The sequence below is a fragment of the Helicoverpa zea genome, chromosome 4 (genome assembly GCF_022581195.2).
Source record: "Helicoverpa zea isolate HzStark_Cry1AcR chromosome 4, ilHelZeax1.1, whole genome shotgun sequence".
Lineage (NCBI taxonomy): Eukaryota > Metazoa > Arthropoda > Insecta > Lepidoptera > Noctuidae > Helicoverpa > Helicoverpa zea.
The window spans coordinates 4838176-4844735 of record NC_061455.1 but is presented as its reverse complement, the minus strand read 5'-3'; positions in this window follow the sequence as shown (position 1 = coordinate 4844735).

The following is a 6560-nucleotide window of genomic DNA, read 5'->3' as shown; positions in this document are numbered from 1 at the left end:
CATTTCTTTGCACAAGAATTTTCACTTCGAGGAATGTGTAGGCTTTTGATCTTCAACTGTTTACAGTGAAGCCAGAATTCCTTGAAGTAAAAATTAAACGTCATTTCATATTTACTAAAAACTATCTTCAAATGAGTCAATCATGATTTAAGAGGTTTCTAAAGCACCTAACAAGAATTGCTTTATAGATTGTTGTTTCTAAAGCTAAGCGTCCACTTGTCGGTATCGTACGCAACGGACGTATCGCACGCAACGGATCGTAGTATTATTTATATAGAAACTCAAACAAGTGCGTCCACCTGTCCGCATCGTACGCATCGCACATCTTGTTTGAGTTTCTATATAAATAATACTACGATCCGTTGCGTGCGTTACGTCCGATGCGTACGATACCGACAAGTGGACGCTTAGCTTAAAGCTCGATCAATAATTCAATTTAATTAGCTTATCGAGCTTAGAATCTAGACACACGGCAGTGTGTCCGCCAAGTTCGAGCAAAAAAAAGCGACACACCGGCCGTGGGTTATATTACACGAACCATTTCGGGCCAAATTCGACCCCCCTATAACTCAAAATCTATTTTATTTACGCATATCAAATTTCTAGTATCTGTTGAGACCCTCTCACTTATCTAAAATACAAAATTTCATTATCATACCTATTGTAGGTCTTGAGATATTGACGTCAGAAAATCGCTATTTTTACTATACACTCACTGACTGACTCACTCATCAAAAACCTAGACCACTTCCAATGGTCGTATTGACTTGAAATTTGGCATGGAGGTAGGTCTTTATGTCAAAGTAAAGGGAAAAATCTGAAAATGGCCAAGTGTGAGTCAGTTTCAAAATAATGAAGGTGTACATTTATACCCGGTGTAAATTTATACCCCTAAGGAACTAAAACGAACTAAATTTATCTATATTTATATAATATATCTTCGAATGGTCGTACCGATCTGAAATTCGTTACAAAGGTTTGTATTTAGTCAAAGTAAAGTAAAAATGTGAAAACAGCCAAGTGTGAGTCACTTTCGAAAATAACGAATGTGTAACTTTGATCCACGAACATAATATATGATAACATGTCATGTTAGTCAGTTGGTAAATCTAGTCCATTTAGTTAATCTAGTTCATTTCTTTGTAAGAAGCATAGTGCTAATCAAAAATCTGAAAGATAGTATAAATGACTCATTTCCTTAACTAACTTAATCATAAGAAAAAAATAAAATAAACAACCTTACAAAAATAAATGAAATCCCACCCAAAACAAAAATGTGAAAGGCTGCCAAGTTCGATAATATGGGAATGCTTCGCCTATAAAAGAAGTGAGATCTGAATAAGTACCAAGTTCCATACACATACCTCAGTTAAAAATAGTTACTTTTTAATGATGTTACTTGGCAAGTTTTAATAGAAAATTAAATACTTGATTCATTGCGTTTAGTAGGTTTATAACAAGTTATGTGAAAACTTGCCAAGAACCATCATTATAAAGTAACTATTTTTAACTGAGGTATGTGTATGGAACTTGGTACTTATTCAGATCTCACTTCTTTTATAGGCGAAGCATTCCCATATTATCGAACTTGACAGCCTTTCACATTTTTGTTTTGGGTGGGTTAAGTTTCTCCTGTAAGATTAGCATTAGCTCATTATTATGCTGATTATGACCTATTAGCTATAATCGCTTCATAAAACAATGTAATTAATTTAAACATGTTCGGTTTCCTGTATGCATTTAGACTTGTATATGTTTGTATTTGATTAGTGTAAGTAATGGGTACTAATCTTAATGTGGCATGTGGTTCGGGTTATGTGCAATGCACTTGCAGTATCTAAAGTTAATATAATAAATTGTAAGGACTTAAGGAGTCTCGAACACTAACTATCTTTGTCAAGTAATCGTCCATTACTGCCATTTATTTTACCCTTTATTTCAAAATGTCTTCTTAATCTGATTGATTGATTTTATCATCATCAGCCCTGTCTTTACTATTTTCAGGCTGGTTTCCAGACTAAAGCGATGCAGGACCAGTATTTTACATGGAGCAACTGTATATCTAACTTCCTCTACCCGATCAACTGAGCAACGCGATACCCCTAAGTAAAACCAGTTTTTAAACTTTCTTACTTCTGACTACCTGTTCCCCTCAGTGTTAATGAGGTACTTAATAAGTGTTAGAAAGGAATACCCAAAAAAATGGTTCTAAAACTATATCCATTAAAAAAAAACGAAGTGCAAATAACTAGCATTCCCGCTCAATATGTGAACACGTATCTAAAAGTTGGTAACTGGAGATTTCCACGTCCACTCCAAGTGACAAACGTTTGAAACTGCGAGAAACTTGTTAGAAAACTAAAAAGAACTCGTTGAGAAGATGTTAAGAGAGTACTGGGGCCAGGAAAGTGGTCGGTAGTAAACCAAATCAGTTGTGCCCGTGGAAACGTATAAAAAAGTAGTAAAATCTGTGACAAAATGACATTTTTAGAAGGATACGTAATTTTGAGTTCTTCCAATCAGCTAAAGACAACAGATCCTTAAAAATTATTAATATGCCCAGTTTTAATATACGGATATAATATGTAGATAGAGAAACAATAAGAAAATAGTTCCAAAATATACAAGTGCAACACAAAACGTGCTGATGACTTAAAAAAAGAAACCAAAAATGTATGTTCAGATCTTGTTTCGTTCCCTCTGCAATTTCAATCGCAAGAATCCAAAAGGATGCGCAACACAAAAGACCTTTATAACAAGATCTCCGTTCCATCAAAGAATGTCTACTAAAACATTCGTCTAACGACAGACTTACACGACTCGATAATTTTAGCACCTGTACTTCTGCGAGTCGATGCCCTATAGGGCCCAGGCTTGCGACAGACCAGCCACTCGATTTAATTTACATCTCGGCTCCGATTGTTCCCAACTCGAGAGTTCGACGAACGACCAGGCGCCGCCTCTGATTTATTTTCCCTCAACATCCCTTAAACGGATTTTAGTTCCTTAATATCAGAACTTTACAGAGTAGTTAGCGTTCTGAGGTAAAAGGAGTAATTAATTTATTATGCTGTTGGTAGTAAGTTTGACAAGTCTGATAGTGTATTAAGGTAAAACCACTTAGAGGTGTTTTATAGATAGCTTTTATGTGGCCTTTGTTATTTTATTAGTTCGTAGACGTGGACTGGTTTTGAGGAATCTTTGGCTTAGGAAATAAACAACACGTGTACGAATAGCTTATGTATGGCTGTTAAGTTATGTATGTATTGTACATATAACTAAAAAACTTGACTTTGACTCTTTTGGGAACGGAAAATCACGAGTTCTAGATTTTATCAGATTTTTGCCACTACTTACCTAAATAATTTGTGTACGTGTCAGTTGTTCCTAAATAAAACTTCGAATAAAAACTGATACATTTTATCCAGAATTTACTTGATACCAACTTGTCAATTACCGTCTAGACGTCACAAGTATTGAACGGTATTCATTCATTAGAAGGTATTTGTATTGGTAAGGAACAGAAAACTTCCCGCTGTGGGAAAACAAAATTAAGTAACATTGCGCGTGACGTGAAAGATTTTATTTAATTCGCTAATGGTCGCAGTTTCTAAACGCCGGGTTTTTTTTTTTACAAATGTTTTTCATTAAATGACTTGGTTTGCGTTAGGACCATATGCAAACATTTTGATTACTTTGAAATTGCTAACTAATATTAGTTCAATACAAAAATATAGTTACCTTAACAAGCTGGTGAGAATAATATTTTCGTAAAAATAGATGTATATTCATTTATATTTTAGCGGCCTAAACTTATCTTAAACATGAACCTTATTTGCACCCTACGTGAAACGTTTTTAATTCAATTCATCTGAATGTAGATGCACTGTGCACAAACACCACCACTTTTCATTCTTATTCCAACCAGTCCCATACTTACAAGATCTAAAGCGACAGTAAAGATATACTCAGTAAGTACTATCTCCACTTGCAATATTTTCTTTAAGCTAAGACTTACTTACATGAAAATATTGCGCTTCGGTTTCACGCAGAAGCTGTGTTGTTTGTTTCCTGAATTTCTTTCTTTACCTTCCTTGTTCTATTTTGTTTGGCACGAACTTAGATAGAAAACCGCAGCTTTCATGAATTTAAAGTTTTTGCTTTTAAATATCCTATTAAAGCAGCTTGATCTATCGTGTTCATCGGTAGACCCTAATATCGCCTGTAATACATCTCTATTTGTAATGAACTAGTAACATTTTGTAAGACACTCAATCCTTCACGCAGCTAACGTCATTTCCTGTCGCTGTCACACTTAAAGCGTATCATATTATTAGATCCATGAATCCATCTACGAACAATCAAGCCCATTAACACTCAACTGCATATAAATAAACAACATACCTTGTCACTAACAGTTCAGTTAAACTTAGTCGAAAACATCCGTCACATTATGAATTGAAATTTTTAATACCCAACACACGATTTCAAAGGCTTAAAAATCATGACAAAGCGTGGACTGAGCATTTTCCTGCACGATTTTAAGATGTTCAAGATAAAACTTGCCTTGCTTTTTGTCATACAATTTTGTCACAAGTTAGTTCTAAGAAAAACGTACGTTGATCAAGCCTGGTTTATTGCAAATATTGTCTAGACTCTAAACCACTGCGATATGGTAATGTTAATTTGCGTTTTAGATTTTGCAAGTACATAGTACTATTTATAAATGTTTGCCGCGATGTTCGACGATTATAACGTGGGTGTCCTGTATACTTTTACTTGAGAGTTTATACAAAATAACGATATGAGAATGAACTTTGGTACAAGTGATTCCAGTTTATCTAATTTATTGCAAACACTTAAAAACTATTTGATCACAACTATACAGGTCCAGAAATAGTTAATTGTATCAAATCTTGAGCTAGATAGTAGAATAAGAAACAAAGTAGAAATAGAAAGGTGAGCTCTCTTAACGAGCCATTCCTTTGAATTGATTTCACGAACTTTACCTACTCGCAATAAATTCCCAGCAAAACAAAGAATCGGTTCTGACTTCGGCTTTGGTTTGGAGCGTTCACAATAAACAACAGCCCATAAACTACGCTGGCTGACACGCATATTTCTTATTTTTCTTTGAAACATCTCGGAACGATATTACCCTAGCGGGCCGTAAAAGCCGCTCTATTAATTAGGGGCCACGGCTTAGGCGGTTCCTGAACGTATGATGTCATGCTCCCGCGATTTTCAACAAGACTTCTTTGTCTCCAAACTCGACAGATTCGGCGTAAATCACGACCGGTGACAGCCGCGACAACACAAATTTAAGAAAATAATATTTTTTCAAGATGGTGTTACTCTTTGTCCTCAAGGAGCAGTCGTGTGCGGTTGCGTCAGAGCCCATCTCGCATGCCGCTGACGACAATGTGCTGAATGATGAAATGGTTTCACGGCTACATTTGTTTGTACAGACTAAAGATAAATATCCACTCGTGAGAGCCGCACGAAAGGCGGTTCGATTAAAAGGAACATAAATGTTGATGGCTTACATGTAATGATATTTACAGCTATTGAAATTTCGTCGTCAATCAACATAATTACAGTGAAATATGAGATTATTGTTATAACCGAGTATGGGGATCATATTTCAAACCCAGACATGAGGAGAGAAATCAAAACTGGATTGTAACAAAAAACAACACAGCAACGTACTTTGTTGGTGTCGTGTTTATATTATAAATCCAAGCCCAAATTGTAACGCTCTAACTAATCGAGACGATGACTTTAAAGTACAAGTGGAAATAATTAGAACGCGTTGCGTTGTCTGTAACAAAGACGCGTCGTGTCCTGGGGCGGTTGTGTCAGGAACAGGAATAGAACGAGTGGAGCCCCCGACTGAGCGTGAAGCCGAGGTGTTTCCAATTTACAGACGACGACATCTCTAATGCGCGACAAGATTTACAATCAGTATTAATTTAAAAACATCTCCGGTGACGTAAGAAGCTAAATTTGAATATCTCATTTGATCCCCTCGATACTACCACGTGAATGCAATATGTTATATGTCATGCACTTTTTGCTTGCTGGAGTGGCGAAACTTTAGCTACGGTAAGGCTCTATAAAAACGTCGTAAGAAATACATTATTCACTGCAGCCAGACGAATCACGTATCCGAACTACCATGAAGACGTTTAATTAGTACAAAACACGCGATCTTTGAGGTCTCAGAATACTGTTACTTGGTTATAAAAGAAGAGTGGCTCCCATCACCGATGCTCGTAAAGCGGTTGCAATGAAAAAACCGTAAAACAAGGGAGAGTGCTGAGGCGAAAATATGATTTTTGTGGCTTGGTTCCTCAAAAATAATGACTGTATGTAAAAAATACACCTCTGGCTTTGTGCAGCTTGGTGCTTAAAGAAAGAATGAAATCCATTAAATCCACATTGAATAACGTCTGGCGAAGATGAAGGATCAAGATGCGAACAAAGGTGATATCGAACACTTCTAGTTGGAAATCACCGAACGACATTTCAAAGATCAAAAGCTTGTGTAAATATACTAT